This window comes from Zalophus californianus, chromosome 6 (genome assembly GCF_009762305.2).
Source record: "Zalophus californianus isolate mZalCal1 chromosome 6, mZalCal1.pri.v2, whole genome shotgun sequence".
Lineage (NCBI taxonomy): Eukaryota > Metazoa > Chordata > Mammalia > Carnivora > Otariidae > Zalophus > Zalophus californianus.
The window spans coordinates 60,892,942-60,910,372 of NC_045600.1; the positions used below are offsets into that span (position 1 = coordinate 60,892,942).

A 17,431-nucleotide genomic window follows, 5' to 3' on the forward strand; every position below is an offset into this window, starting at 1 on the left:
AAACCTCGCTTTCTTTGTCTGTAAAAAAGATAATACCCATCTCAGAATTATTGTGAAGATTAAATGAGGTAATGAATTTGGATGTGCTTAGTAAATGAAATAGGGTACATTATTTTGTGCAGTGATTAATTCTGTTATCTGTAAAGATTACAGTCAATATTAAAACAACTCTACCCAACACCAAGGAATTGCCTAATTGAGTTTTTATGTTTGGTTGGTTGGTAGGTCTATTGATTGGATTGGATTTTCAGGCCTGTTTCTTGAAGTTTTTAAATAGTTCATCTTGCTGAGACATTAATAGATACCACATTGGAGAAAATTTCTAAAATGAAGAGAGATAATTTCAGATTGAAAGAGTAAACATGAACACTTTATTTACACAGCAAATATGAGCAATTTCCATCAGCGGAACCTTCTGGAACACTCAATAAAAATATAAAATCAGATCAAAGAAATTTTTCTTGACTCGGAAGCTTGAATTTAGAAGCTATATGGAAATTATTTCCCCATACTATTTAAGGATATAATAAAGTGCTCCTAGCCTTTGCTAATCTGAGGAATATATAGTCTTCTTTTACGAGGATTCACAAAGTTCTATATTCTAAATGTCAGGGGAAATGATTTCATATAGGTAGATTACTTGATTTTTAAATTCAACCTTATATACTAAGTTACAACTAGGTGCTTTTAAGATATTGAAATATAGATGTCTTGAAATTTAAATAAATACCTATTTCAGAAATACATTAAACTTTAAAATGTATGTTTTTGACAAATCCAGATAAGTTCCCATTAAGGAAAAAACCATGTGTTCTAAAACAGATCAATGGAACTTAACAGAAATTATGACAAATTGAAATAGAAGTAGGCTTTGAAAACCACCAGTTACTACTTTAATCCTCATAAGAGAAATAAAGGGATAAAAGAATATATAATAAACTCACTTATATTTGGATAATTGTACTGCTGTGTTAGTTATTTTATGCCCAATAAAAGTACACCCACCAAGATTCCACAGCATAAATTGTGCTATTTATGATCATTAAATACAGTTTAAATTTTATCCTGGGAACATCTTCAGTAACTATGAATCTAATGTTGTTCACTAAATGAGGACAATATTGATTGTCATATGCTCTCCAAATCGATCATGCTGGCAGCCAGAATTACAGTAATCTGTCAGTATTGATGACTGTCTTTCAAGCTTTGAAACCTCTCCTTCACTTCACTTGTCATTTCTTGCATTACTTGTACTTGAAAAGCATTTTCTTGCAACCTTGGTCTTTGTCAGCTAGGTGATTTTTTTTTTTTTTTTTTTTTTTTTTGGTCTCAAGCTCAATTTGTTGGTTTGATCATACAATTAGAATTGAAATGCAATGCTGGGGAGGAAGAAAAGGCAGATTCTGGGTAACCAGTGGACCGGAGGGGTATTTCAGGTTGATCTTAGCCATCATTTGTTAGTGACCTGTTGAGTGTGTGTGTGTGTGTGTGTGTGTGTGTGTGTGTGTGTGTGTTGGGGTTGGGTTGTTTTGTTGTTTTAATTTTTTGGCTTTTTTTTTGCAGTGGGAATAATGTAGTATTAATTTCATGATCTTGGCTATCATTACTCTATACCTTAAATAAAAATTTTAAAGCAATTTTTGTTACGATCCTAGAGACATTTCAACTATGTACAAATGTTAAATATGATGCTATGTGTACTGTTTCTTTTTTTAACATGAGATTTATTATACAAAGAAATTTTCAAAGTTACGGTATATAATCATGTTGTATTAGGGTTCTCAGAGAAACAGAATCAATAGGATGTAGGTATATACATACATAAAGAGAGAAAGATTAATTTTAAGGAATTAGCTCACACAGTTGTGGGGGACTGGCAAGTCTGAAATCTGCAGGAGTTCTTAGGTAGAGTTGATGTTGTAATCTGAGTCAAAAGACATCTGGAGGTAGAATTCCTTACTTCCGTGGGGACCTCAGTCTTTTCTCTTAACCTTCAACTGATTGGTTGATGCCCACTCACATACATTATAGAGTATCATCTGCTTTACTCAAAGTCTCTTGATTGTAAATGGTAATCACATCTGAAAAAATACCGTCACAGCAATGCCAAAACTGGTGTTTAACCAAAAACTGGATACCATGACCTAGCCAAATTGACAAAATTAACAGTCTCACATGTCCCATTTTTCTTAATTTTTCTTTTTAACCTTTCTTACTGAAAAATATAATTTGAAAAAAGTACGTAAATTCTAAGTGTACTATATGGTGAATAATTACAGTTTACCACCAGCTCAAGAAATAGAACTTTACTGTTATTCTTCTATCAAAAATATTTCCTGATCACTTTTATGATAGTGGTAAAGATTTGAGAAACATGTAGAGACAAATCACAGTTGGGCCTTGAACAACATAGGTTTGAACTGCACAGGTCCACTTACGTGTGGGCTTTTTTCTGATAATGTAAAATGTATTTTTTCCTCCTTGTGATTTTAATATTTTTTAATACTTTAATATTTTTTCTAGCTTATTTTAAGAATACAGTATGAAATGCATGTAACATACAAAATATGTTGTAAGGCTCTGATCAGCAGTAGGCTATTAGTAGTTAAGTTTTGGGGGAGTTAAAAAATTTGGGGGCTGCAGGGGTGTTGGCACCCCAGCCTCCATGTTGTTGAAGGGGCAGCTGTAGATGGTAATTTTTTTCTCCAATAAGCTTATAATTTAATAGGGGAGAGAATAATATGTAAATTAATAATTAAGATAAAATGTGACATAGTAGGGTTATAGATGAAATGCTCTGGGAGTTCTAAGGATGAAGTTATTACTTTAGGAGTAAGAAAATAAAGGAAGAATGCAAGGAAAATCTGGGCCTCAGAGGGTGAGATTTTAATAGATGGAATGCAGCATGTCTGTTATAATTCTTGTAATTTATATTTAGGGGCTTTGTATGTATGTATATAATATATATGTGATATTCTGAAATACACAGTATGGGGGGTATCATACAATTAAATGGCATCTTTAAAAAACACATTCTTCCTAGGTTTAATATTCTTTCCTACCAAACCAATATTATTTGATTTGTTCTAATCTGTTTAGATTTGACCTTTTTGTAAATGCCAGAATTGGGTTTCTGTTTTAACTTTATCAGACAAATTACCAGAAGTCAATGATCATTCTTCAATTAGTCACAGTTTGTTATCTCTTGCAGTTCTACTACTCAAATGTAAAGAACTTGTTGCAAAAGTATGAGAGCCAAAATGAAATGAAATGTAATTGATTGGCTCCACTAATGTAGTTTGCCATTCATTATGATAGAATGTTATAAAACCTCTTAGGGAGGCCCATCAATATTACTGCCATTTCGTGTTAGAAGAAAGTGAGTTTATTGAGAAACTACATAATTTTATGTATACTGTCTTTTGAAGATTATTTCTTCAGAAGATAATATTCATAAATATGGACTGTCCTTAATTTATAAATTATATTTTAAAATGTAGAAGCTGATTGTTGGCATATCAGCCTGAGTTTCGAAGTCCAGAACCACTTAAGTTTTATTTTAATCTGTAAAAAGAGTACTAAACTCAAGACTGTTGTAAGGATTAAATTATCTGCATGAAGCACTAAGCAGCCCGTCATGTAGCAAGAGCTCAGAAAATGGTAGTTACCTGATACTTGATGATACTTTTATGCTCTACACTAGAAATACTCCTCTAAAACACAGATGTAAGTATACAGAGCACAAAGACTTGTGCTGGCTCTTGACTGTGTATTGAAATTCTTTTTTTTTTTAAATTTTTTATTGTTATGTTAATCACCATACATTACATCATTAGTTTTCGTGTATTGAAATTCTTACGTGAATTCTTTGACTACATGCAAGCAGTTATTAGCTTAACCCTCCCAACCTCATATCTCTTACTGTAGTTTTGTCAAACATACCGGTACTCCTTCCATCACCGCCCCCATCCTTACTCTCATGTCCCACCACACTGACACCCAGGACACCCTGTGTCTAGTTAGACCATATTTATCATCCCCAAATGCCCTTCTCTTTTCTATGTTTTTGTCCCAAGAATGCCCTTCTCTACTGTCTTCCACCTAATATAGTCGTTCTGCATGACCCAAACTTTAAAAAAAAAAAAGTTTCCTTCACTAAACAACATACTGCCTTGTAACATTTTGTTATAGGACTTATTGTGTGTGCACATATTAATAAGTCTTACTAATCCTGGTTTCACTAACTTCTAGCACAGTGATAAGTGGTCAGTCAGCAATTTGTTGTCATAGTACAGGTTAGGGCAGATGGTTTCGTGGGTGGATGGATGAACTGTTCAATTTTTCTTTTTAACAGAAAATTTCTATTCATTTTCCAGTGTACTTTTAAAAAAAGTTGTTCATTGTTGTTATATTTGGTGGTTTGTATTAGTCTAGGCTACAACTGTAAGACCATGCTGGATAGATAAGGAAACCTAAGAACAGTAGAAACTGCCTCTGAAACATGAACAAGCCAGAATAGCATACACACAAGGGTGCTGTATTTTGACTGATTCATTGTTATATTTTTATTAGAAAAGGGCATTACAGTTTAATGGAAATAATTTTCAGAGATCAGTAGTCAGTGAGGTTTCCCCCTCCACTTCTTGCGGGAGGACAGGAGGGCAGGAGGGCAGGTAGGATCTGTCAAAGAGAAAAGTGAGCCAAAACACTTGTGTCTTGATGAAGTGACAGATGTCTTAGGAAGAGTACAATTTAATGTCCCCCACCCCAACTCCCCAAGGACAGAGGCAGCAGTGGTTATAGTCCTGAAGGCTTACACTCCCTGCTGAACGGCAAGGAAGGTGGGCACCACAGGAGAGCTGGGAGGGGCAGCTATAGGAGTCTACATACTGCTGATGTCTTCAGTTTCACTTCTTGAACCTTTTTGCATCACCTACATCAGTGATTCCATTAAGAGCCCTCAGTATCTTGTTAAGTGCCCTTTGTTCTACATATTTTCTAAATGAAAGTCTTAAACTTCATGGACAAATTGGTTATTTGTTACAAACTCTAAGATTTATGATTGTGGTCATTCATACTTCAAAAGAAGAGAATTCTTTAAATAAAATGTCTCACCAACTAAGTGACCCAGGCTTTGTGGCTTTTGAAATGCTTGCAGCCCTTGTGCCTTGGCTATTAACCATTGCAGTAGGCCCTCTCTAAGAGCAAACATTCTTATTTACTTAACAATGTGCTCTCTAATGGGAGCGTTTCAGTCTCCTGTGTTAAAGAGATGGGTATAGCTATTGAAGGGTTTTTTTGTTTTTTGGGTTTTTTTTTAAAGCTTGTGTTTAAACATCCTCCTCCCCATCCTGGATTTTACTGCTAAACCTTATAGTCTATGTATGCACACAGAGTAATTATTTAAACAGGGACCCTGGATATGTGCCACACTTCTGTTGTGATTCTAATATATTCTTATATCAGTTTTATTTTGTTCAGCTGTTCTTTTTAAAAAATGGCAATATATGCCTGTTGATGATGTTATTGGTATTTTGAGAGGTTTCCTTACAATCATTGTGGAAATATTTTATTGCATGCCTTTAAAGATGTTTGGTCTAGCAAATATACCTTTGTCCTTTCAAAAAGATATAAAGGCAATAAATGTAAATCTGTATGTAATAAATTTTTGGTAATAGTGAAGTTTATTCTGTAGAATTGAACCAATGTCTGAAAATGGCATCTTTTAATGTTCTCCAAAGATGATCATCATACTAATAAAGACCAATAATTACTTTTCCTATATTTAAACAATGGGAGCTCACAAAAATGACTTCAGTATATGACCAACTTCTTTTTCTGTTTTGTTATATTAATTCTAGAGATATTTTCAGTTTTTATTCTCTATCAACACTTAATGCACCAATGAGAGATTTAAGTATTAAAAAAGGCTATACTGAACATCAAAATGACTTTAAAATAAGTATGTTTAAGATCCTCTCGGAGGGCGCCTGGGTGGCTCAGTTGGTTAAGCGACTGCCTTCGGCTCAGGTCATGATCCTGGAGTCCCGGGATCGAGTCCCGCATCGGGCTCCCTGCTCAGCAGGGAGTCTGTTTCTCCCTCTGACCCTCTTCCCTCTTGTGCTCTCTCTCTATCTCATTCTCTCTCTCAAATAAATAAATAAAATCTATAAAAAAAAAAAGATCCTCTCGGAAATAAAGGAATAAAATCTTTTGAGATAAGTCATTATAAAAGGGGAAAAAGGTGACTATCTCAATAGAAATTGAGTGGCATCCAAACTTGTTCATGTAAAAAAAAAAAAAAAGTTTATATTTCTTTACCCCAAAAAAGGGTTGCTAAGCAATTTGGGATCTTTCATTTAGTCACCAAATATTTCTTGACTACTTACTGTATAGGAGACACTGTGAGAGAAAAGCTAGGGATAGAAAAACAGTCACTCCTTTCAAAGCTTACTGTCTGGTACAGGGGCTTACAGTCTGGATGGATGGATGGGTGAATGAGTGAGTAGTGAATGAATGAAGTGCCCTCTGGTGAGGAGTCCAGCAGTAGTGATATCTGCAAAGTAGGATGGCAAAAGTGATTAATTTATGACAGTGGGAGAGGATAGTGGGGAGGAGGAAACCAGGAATGGTTTTACCAGGGAAGCATGAAGGGAAAAAAGTGTAATGTGGCTAAGAAATACAAAGAGTTCCTCAGTATTGGCTGGTATAAAGCAAAGGGAAGAATAATAGCAGTTGAGGTCCAAACCAGATAATGCAGTCAAGCAGAAAAACAAAACAAAACATAAACTTGGTTTTGTAATGTTACTACCAGTAATATAACAGCCAGTGTCTAAGGTGACAGTTCCTTTTGCTTTTATATAATTTTTACTTCTTGAATAGCAGAGCACAGCTTGAATGTATTTTCCTTTTATAGTAAAGCCTTCCTAAAATTAGTTTATAGATTTAAATAAAGTATTTTTTATACTTAGTCATACAGTAATTTCCAGGCTAAGAACAGTAATAGCTAGTAATAAGACTAAGAAGTTCTCTAAGTGATAATATTTACATATATTTGCCATTTCAAAAAGAGCATTTGAGATATTCATAATCTTAAGTTTTATGATAGACTCACATTCTTGTATAACAAGCCTTCTTTACACTTTTCCTGTAAAGTACTTTTATGCCTTATTGTGCTTTTACAAACAATTATGTTTTTATGTTACTGATAAATTAGGTATTTTTTTTATCCTATTCTGATAGTACATTGGCTTCATGGCAAAAAGAGCAAAGGAAAAGAAAGCACTACACCATCTTACCTGTTTTTTTGTCAAATCCAGTGTGGTAGTGTGGTCCACATAATGCCAGTCTTAACAGTTAGATCATATAGTGCATACAATACAAGAAAGGTAGAGAACTCTATCAGGTGTATTTAAAATAACAAAATGAAGGGGCGCCTGGGTGGCTCAGTCGTTAAGCGTCTGCCTTCGGCTCAGGTCATGATCCCAGGATCCTGGGATCGAGCCCCACATCGGGCTCCCTGCTCCACGGGAAACCTGCTTCTCCCTCTCCCACTCCCCCTGCTTGTGTTCCCTCTCTCACTGTGTCTCTCTCTGTCAAAAAAATAAATAAAAACTTAAAAAAAAAAACAAAATGAAGTTTCTCTACTTCCATCTTCTTTAAATTTTCACCTGTGATAGAACAGGGACTTTTTTTTTTTTTCTGTTAAACCCTTATGTTTTTTATATTAGTGATGAAGGTGCACTGGTATGCTCACATTATCGTTCACTACACCTACTACATAATGTACAAGTTTTATTTTAGTCTTTGTTTAAATATAAAAACAGATTTAGATGCTATTTATGGATTTTAGAGAGCAAAGAATGATGTAAAGCTGAAATTAGTCTTTAACCTTGTTTGACATAGGAATTGCAGTGCTTTTAATCCATTCTTTTCCTTTTACTAAACATAAGGGGTTTTGCCATTGAATTTTTAATAACTCAATAATGGAATTAAAATTAAACTATGGGTCACAAATCTCCCCATTTTCTTCTAACTGCTTTTCCTCTCAAACACTAGAATACAGCCTATTTAAATCTTAACTTTTGCTTGCCAAACCACTGTTACCGTCCATCTGTTCATGCCAATTGTAAAGAAGGTTTGGTTTTTAGTGAAGCTTTGCATTTCACATAAGGTATGTGAAGTGAAATTTCACAAGGGACATGATGGATCCTGATTCATAGTGATAAACCTTTGGGGCCATCAGGGTTGGCATATGGTCCAGTATGATATGAAGGCTTGGGTTCCCTGGCTTCACTTCTTTGGCGTGAAGCTGATAAAACCTGGCTCTTGAGTATTATTTCACTGGACACCAATCATGGGCAGCAGGAACTGCCCATTTAACTCTCTGTGGGAAGGAAGCCCAGAGAGCATTCACAATGGTACCATTGTCGAGTTGCAAACTGCTCTGAACAGCTTGACAGCACTAGGGAGGAGGGGAAGGGGTTGCTTTACTAATTGCTGTTCAGAAAAGAGAAGGAGCAAAAGTAGCTGTTGTAGAACTGATGTTTCTACATTTACTTACTCTCTTGATAGGAGTGTTGACTTTTATTTAGCACATACCTACTCTAAAAAGAAAGCAAATAAATATATTTAAGCAACCACCTGTAGTAATTCCTTGTTAACATGCCATTATCTATTTTAAACCCACCGGATTATAACAGAGGAAAGTCAGTTTTGCTTTATGATATTTTTTATGTTTAGATGAAAATGTATTTCTTTAATCTTCACAAAATTTTTTTAAATTTAAAATAAGGGAAAATGGATTAAAACCACAATCCATATATCAGATAAAGTTAAACACAAATTTGGCTTAATTTTCTTTATACTGTTTTTTAGAATTCCCAAATATCTGAATACCTACAAGCTACATTAATATAGAAATGTAAATTAATCTTATGCATAACAATTGCAAGTGCTAAAATAATCCACTGTAGATAAACTAGTCAGCAAATTTTAGGGTTAATATGAGATTTATCATTTAAATGAATAGCTGATAACTGTTGCAGTCATTTCTGGTTCTCTCTCTCCTTGAAGTCTGTTTCTCGGGTATATTTAAAAATCTGAGGGTTCTTTCCCTTTTTATGAAGCATTGTATGCCATGATATTTGTATAAACGCTACTGCTGGCCTTTCCATTTTTTCTGGTCAGTCTAATCAAGCATTTGGTGATTCTGATGCAAAGAAACAATGATCTACTTCAGCTTACTTCAGCCCCTAGGATCCTGATCCTACAGCATATTTCCATAGGTGATGATTTCAGCTGAACTTGACTAAATTATATTGCAATATTATAATTTCTGCAACATGTCCTTTAATTTATAATTTTTTTAAATGGGATGTTCTTGCTAAGTTGGTGAAAAATCAAATGCATGTTTGTGAAATAGTAACAGTCCGTAAAATTTACTAGTCGTCCATTTCCTCATGTTCCCTTAAATGCTTTTAGTAAATGGGCACCAGTGCAGTATTTCAAAAACAGTAATTCATTGAATGCCCATTCTTCCTTTTACTGCAGAATAGATTATATTTAAGTCAAGATTAATGGGTAGATTTTGATGTTAAAGTCCAGTCTCTAAGCCCATCATTCCCTAGGGGCATATAGTGCATTAGTTTAAGCCAATATACTGTTTATCATAGATTCTATGACACAGTCTTAAATGACAGTTTGTTGTACTTTGTAACTACTTACCATGATAATAAATCACTTTTTCTGTACTCCTGATAATTATAGCATTTAAACAAAATCTTAATTAAGTTAGTACACATTTAGGTAGAGATAACACGTAAGTAATTGTACACTGTAAAATTTCACTTACTTTTTTTCTTTTTGCAATCTTCTAACAAGAATTCAAGTTTAGTATTTAGTTCAAACACATACATTCATTTCCTCAACTATAATGTACTGAAATTTTTGTTCCAAAAAGGAACAAAGTGTTTCTAACCATCCCCCAATGTTTTTTAAAGTCTTAATCTAATACTTGTGATTCTGAAGCAGTTCTCTATTGACTGTGAAAGTGTCATTATTACTTAATAATATTTTCAAGTACATCTTACCAAGAATGAGAATCTAAAATTTTAACTGCATTAAATTTAAAATCTAGGTAACTCAGTTTTTCTTTTAGATGTTTTACTTCATACAACTTTCATGAAAGTGGAATATACATATTTCATAATCATGTTAGTGCTTTTTAGAAACCACCAGTGATTATTGGATTATTAAATCAGGAAGGATTTTCAGAACCTTTAGGGAGGTTTAAATTTTTAATCCTATTTATTTAAGGTTAATCTTTTTAAATGTATTTACATGAACTTTGGTAGAATTGGGCTTATCAACTTTTTACTTAATGTTTTCATTTAGTAATTGACTGATTTATGAGCAATTATATATGGTCCAAATTTTATTCAACTCCAGCTTTCAATAATAGGACTATCCTCACACTGCCTTAGCACCTGTTATGGATTTTGAGTCATCTGGCAGCCCATGGGACTTAGATAAAGAAGTACCAGGTGTCCTGCCTGTCTCCTAATTGAGACGCAGTGAAAACAATATAGACTTGGCAGTATGGTTAAAAGGATGGATTAAAGCCCAGCTTTGTCTACTCTGACAAATCACAGCTTTTCCTTCATTGCGTAGATAGTAGCAACTACTAAAGAATTTCATTAGTATAATGCATCAAAAAAATCATACAAAATAATTTGTTACAACCTGTTGCAGACTTTCAGAAGAATTTCTATTAAGCTAATACAAATAAACAATATTAATACCAAGATTCATTCCATTTACTTAGGGGAAATTTTTACAGTATAAAAGCTACACTGCATGTGTCTTGAAGAAATTAGCTACTGTAGGAAAGAAGTGAGTATTAATTTACCAGATCTTGCTTTATAATGTAAGCAAGCATAGTTTACTTTCATCTTATAGATGAGCAATGCCTAGGCCATGGGGTACTTAATTGCCCTGTATATTTCAAGAAAATATGACCCTTTACTACTGCTAATAGCAACCATGTGATCTTTGAGATGTACTTACAAAATATATCTACATATATCCTGTATCTCAATAAAACTTATTATTATTTCTCCAAGACCCTGTGTAATGACATTGCTTCAGAATATTTAAAGATAATTTCAAGGCCCTTTAGAATTAAAAAGTCAAATGTGGTTTATTTTCTCATTTTTGTTAGAGCATGCCAAGGATTTTTCCTGTATTATATATGATATCTAGTATATAAGCAAACATTTTTCAAAAATGGTAGTCTTCAAATTTAAGCTAACAGTCATTCTGCTGGCCATCCTTGAGCTAAATAAAATGCCTCTATGCCTTTTCTTTTCTCCACACAAAACTGAAATCATTGAGATTGGATATACAAAGAGCACTGGACTATTAAATGACCAAGGTTCTAGTGCCAACTCTACAGATCAGCAGGTTTGTTTTTCCAAACAAATCTCTGTTTGTATTCTCCATCCAGGCAAGGCTTATTGCCGAATAAACATTTTGCTGATTTTGCTAAGTTTCCTGAAAGTAATGTTGGTAGATGATTGTTGTGTCCTTCCTCTAGTTCAGACTGTCCTAAGATATTCTCAATAAATGATGCCCTGGGATAAACCCTCTCAAGATAGTCTTTTTAAAAACCTGAATATTTAAATTTCTGAATATTATTTTTCAAGAGTATTGTTACATCTGTTCTTATAGTGTACCAGAGCAGTTTTAGAAATCTGCCTAAACTTGGTGAAATTACCCTTCATTTGATTTTTATCTAGAGATTTTCTCGACATTTCTTCCCTTTCTCCTTTCTTTACAGATGGCCACTTAAATGAATAGAATTAGTTTATTAACTAAATTTCTTGCCTCAGAATTTATGAAAATTTTAAAGATTTCTTTAAATTTAAAAAATTTTCACAACCAGTGGGCCAAAATATTTCAGTGCTAAATTGTAATGAGTTGTAATTACTTTCAAGATTTATAGAATTTTTTTAGGCAATTAGATTTTTTTGAAAAGTTATTTTTTTTCTTAATATTACACTTTATGTATGTATACATACATACTTTTTCCTCTTCCAAAGAAGTTCAGCAAGATCAAGGGTAGGGGTGGAACCAGACTCTCACAGGAGAATTCAAACTCTGTCTCTAAATCCAATCGTAGCAAAGTCCCAACTATATTGGACCGAAAGGGTTTTGCTTCTGGAGAGCCAAATTGGGATTAAAGGAAGGAGGTTTTCTGCATAACAGTCTCCTTATTAACTATCAGACCAGCTTTATTCATTCTTTCTGTAATTTATAAACGGTCATTGAGTATTTCTGGGCCTTGTGTTAGGTGCCGGATATGTAAAAATAAAAAGGACATGGTCTCTGCCCCTATGACATTAGTCTCCCCACTAGTTTATTAGGAGTACAAGCACAAAGAAAAAGGCATACTTGGTGTTTAACAACTGGCTCTGAGAGCAGGGGGAGGCCCTCATTTGTTTTTTGTTTTTTGTTTTTTGTTTTATTTTTATTTATTTGACAGAGAAAGAGACAGCGAGAGAGGGAACACAAGCGGGGGGAGTGGGAGAGGGAGAAGCAGGCTTCCCGCCAAGCAGGGAGCCCGATGCGGGGCTCGATCCCAGGACCCTGGGATCATGACCTGAGCCGAAGGCACACGCTTAACGACTGAGCCACCCAGGCGCCCCAGGAGGCCCTCATTTGTGACATTTGTTGAGTTCTGTGATGTGAAAACTCCCCCCAACCATCTTACAAACTTGGTGAATATTGTAAGTAGTGCTCTCCAAATTTTAAGTCAGTAGGCAGAACTCCCCTCCCTCTTCCTACAATTACTGCTCTTGGAATCTTCCGTACAGAGAAGGGAGATAAAATCCCTAAGTGTTAAAACAGCAAAGAAGCCACAGAAATATCTGAGTGCAGGCAAGTGCTTACTAATTTAGGAATTTCAGAATGGGCATTAAATCTCTGAGACTGTGATACTGAGTATAGATATAAACACTTCATACTTTGCCTTTACTTAAAAAGGAGCCAATATTTTTTTCTTGTTTAGGAGAGAAAACATTAAATCTGAACTTGAGGAAATTAATTAAGCAGTGATAGGTCTCAGACATATACTTGTAATTTTCATAACTCCTTTTTCTGAAAAATACTTCATACTCATTCTTGCTATGTACAATATTATACACACACTTCAATTTTTTTTGAGACTAGTTAAAATTACAGTTGAGCTAAATGTGTATAAAACCTACTGGGCATGCCATGGAATTAGTGATCACAAAACTGAAGGTTTTTCCCTTTCTCAGGTAAAAGCAGTTCACAGTTACGTTCGATTATTAAGAAAATTGTAGAGAATGAAAGGTTGTTGCTTCTTTAAAACCAAATCTACCTTTTCTATATCCTCCCTGTGCATTAGTAAAATTGAAAAGTGTAACACTTCTAATGTGTTTATCCTTCTTTTCTTCATATTGTCTTTTTCTTATGAGAAACCATTTTCTCTCTCATAAGTCAAAAGTCCCTCTGTACATGCCACGAACAAGAACTATTATCAGAGTTCTTGCACATGAATACAGGTATATTCCTTAAACAGACGTTGAAAATTGCCCTGAGACAGCACCTGCTATTTACAAAAACTTGAACCAAAAGTCAGAAAAACTATGTTTAGCACAGATTGTAGGCAGAATTTTGGGTTACCCTATATTTATATCCTTTATCTTCAGCATCCCTCTTACATAAATAGGAGCAGGTGGTGGTATCCCCATTTAACATATAAACTGCAGCACAGAAAATTCATGCATCTCTTTCCAGGATGAGGCTGAAATTGAACCCCAGTTTCTTGACAGCTGGTCTTGACACAGTGACAGAGGGCCATAAATAATTTCATATGTAAGTTTAAAATCAAAAGTAGTTACTTAAAATGAATAATAATGTTAATATTAAGCACAGATTAGGTTTAAAGTATTTATACTAGAAAAAATGTTTAGTTCCCTTTATTATTTTTAGAATAGTAATATTCCTTCCCCCCTTTTCTGCTTTTGCAAAGTAGAAGGAAGGAGGATTAGTGGATAATTATATTGCTGTGATTGCAGCACCTGTGTGTTATTTCTTTTGATTGGCTACTTCTGTATTAAAGATTCCTACCAGCTGAAAGTCTCCCTCATCAAGTGGCATTTTATTAGCTAGTTTTGGCTTGGGTTGTTTTAAATTTACAACAAAAACCTTAATTCAACATAGACTTGTACTTTAAATTTTGCTTTGAATTTCTTTACCATTCCCTATCTATCATCTCACCCATTTCAGTTTTTTTAATTTCAGTGCCAATGGCAACATGCAGTCACAGTAGGAATATAGCTTGAACTATCCTGTTGTTGCTAGTGATCAAGTTTGTGTATGCCACTCAATTTATAGGTACTAATAACTCTTCCCTAGAGAGTTGCCTTTTAAGGGATAAGTGTCTGATCTATTATGAGGAGATATAGGAATTAACTGCTTTGGATTATGGTTACCATTGCAGATGCTAACAGCACTGTTTTTGACTGATTTTATCATCATCTCAATCACAAAATATCCTGTTTATGGACTCAGAACTGTGGTTTAAGTAGAGTTCCTTATATCTCTTTAATGTATGTTTTTCTAGAAGCAGGGGGAGGAATGTAAGTACTATAGATTAGGGTGGTTTGTTTTGATGTTGTTTATAAAGAATATTTAGCTTTTCAAAGGTGACTTACCACAGACAACCGCCCAAAAAGGAAACTTTCAGACATTAGCCTGCCTAATTTTTGATAAGTGCTACGGTTTTTCACTTAAATTCAACCATTAATGATTGTTTTCACTGACTCTGCCACCTAGACTTAAACTTTTAAAAATCTTTTAGAGCGTCATTTTCCTTAATGAAGATTTTTTTGTAATTAAAAAAATACATCCCATGTTTTTATACAAAATGAATACATTATAGCTCGGTAATTTTAGTTTATATAGCTTTATATTTGAGTTTCTTCAGAGTTTTGTAATAGTGAAATAGAATTATACTCCAGATGTCTTTTATGTAGATATTCATTCCTCTATTAAATTTTACTACACTGGAACTGTCCTCCCGGCTTTAGAAATATTAACATTTGCTTTCTGTCTGCCTAATTTTTTGTGTCAACTCTAAATATAATAAGATAAAGTAAAATACTTCATTTATAGGCCCTCTGAAAGTAGAGCATTTTAAAAGCAGGTAGGTGTCTCCACCCTACTTTTCATGAAGCATTTTACCCATTCAAGCAGACTTTTAAAAACAGCTTGTTTTGATAGCAGACTGTTCTCCTGTGGGCCTCCAGCCTTTGCTTCCTGGCAGCACCTTTGGTGCGAAAAGAGAGTGATCAATTGGGAGACTATCAGTGCCAGCATGCATAGAGTGATAAGTTAACACACCACTGGGAATTTCTAGGGCCCACCAAGATACTTCACTTCTAATGTGCTAACAAGCTCATTTTTCTACCTCTTGCCTCTTCAGTTATTTTTTTTCTCAGAAGAGCTTAGAAGTTGAGTGCATCAGGCATAATGAAAAGCTCTGTAGGAGGGAGAAGCAATAACCCCATTTTTCCCTTTTCAGCCAAATAGAAAATTAGTTTCTGGTAATACACAAAGGCCAGTATTTTTTGTACAAGGGGCACTGCTGTGAATCAAAGGACTCTATTAACTGCAGAAAATTCGGCAGCTGTGAATCTCCCCCAATGAAAAAAGTACTTCCCAACAAGTTGTGAGATATGTGGTATTATTTAGATTGAACCATCAGTTTCATCCTCTGCCACTTATAACCATATACCTCCTTTTTAAAGTGTGCTCTATTACTTTTCTAAGATAACATTCAAAAATACCTGTTTCTTCCATAAAATCCTTTCCACTGATCATTTTAATATAGCGTCTTCTCCTGAGAAGTAGAATTCTTCAAAGTTCAATCCCAGTGTACATAATTGAAAATAATGGATTGCAAGAAATTGGAATTCAGATTTCAATATTTAATGCATAAAATAAATTGTAATTCGAGAAGAGAGTACTCAAGCCATTTAGAGGGCAAAAGACATCACAGTCTTAAGTACCTAATGAATATAGTCTTACCTTTAACTCTTAGCTTTTTTCCTCTTCTTAATCAATAACCTTTTGTAAATGTAACTATGGCTGTGTTAGCTCCAGTTGAATTATCACTTTAAATTATCTTCCTTACCAGTTTTTTTTTCTTGCCCTTGGTTGTAGGCTTAGTCTACAATTTCTGAAAATGAAGAGCTACAGTAATTGAATTGCAGTTTTAAAAAAAGAATAAAGAGTTCTGAGGAAAATATATTATAATGGGTTTTGGAAAAAAATTCAGTGAAGAAAGAAAAACCCATAGGCAAATTTTTATTAGCCTTCCTACTTATATAAATGTCTTCTGCAAAGCCTGTCAACATAGCACACTGATACAGCAGGACAACTTTTAAAAGTTGTACAAGGAAGGTTAACTGATTTCTCAGTTCAGGAACGATACGACATGAAGTCAGCATGCGAGTTTCCCTGATAATTGTATGTTGCTGCCTGCTGCTCTGCATCTTGACAGCCATTTCCATAGCTGCTTTCGTGAGCGACAGAAGTATTCTCTCCCTTTCTCGCCCTCTCTGTGCTAACAGCACAATCAGGCCTGCTGAAACAGGAAGCCTGGAGTGGGTTGTTCAAAAGCAACAACACTTCAAGGTACTGGTTGCTTGTCAATAATATCAGAGAAGAAAACGTGGTGAAAGAGAAGTACAGTATTTTTCTGTCAGTGTCAGTGCCCTGTAGATGCTTTGTTAGACAGTATTTAGGAGTCCTGTGGACTCTTTGCAAATATTCCTGCTTGTTTCAGTGTTATAATTGACTAGATATTTCTTCCTGACGTACAGATTCAACTATATATTTATCTTAACCACATGGAGTTATTCGAGGATTAGAGCAACAGTAGTCTTCCATTCAAAATGAGAACAATTGTTGGGAAAATACAAGGATTTTAGAAAAAGAAGAAGATATGCAGGAATTTCTCACAATAAGCCTTTTTATAAATGAAAAATATAGAATTACAGACAGTATTTTAAGCAGCATTCTAATATTTACCGTATGGCTTTGCAGAGTAAATCTGCAGACTGAAGCCAATTTAACAAGATAAAATGAGCCTAGGCTGACCTGATAGCAGTTGAATCCTTTCTCAAGTAAATGGTTACCTTTCTTTCTTCCAACAGGTTAGTATTATTATTGTTTTCTAGTAAATGTCTCCCTCTTAAGCTGCCGTGTATAGTGGTATCACCCAAAAAGTCACCTTTTAACTTAAGTTAAAAACTGTTTTTTTGCTCCTTAAAAAGCCATACTTTTAAATGATATGTAAGAGTAGTGAATAATGACATTTATTAAGAAGTAATGGCTT

The 17,431-nt window shown here is 34.4% G+C and overlaps 1 protein-coding gene across 12 annotated transcripts in view; it reads left to right on the forward strand.

The window, feature by feature from the left end:
* The window catches only part of RALGAPA1 (Ral GTPase activating protein catalytic subunit alpha 1), a 253,551-nt gene that overhangs the window by 226,008 nt on the left and 10,112 nt on the right, over positions 1 to 17,431 (forward strand). The gene's annotated exons all lie outside the window — the stretch shown is intronic.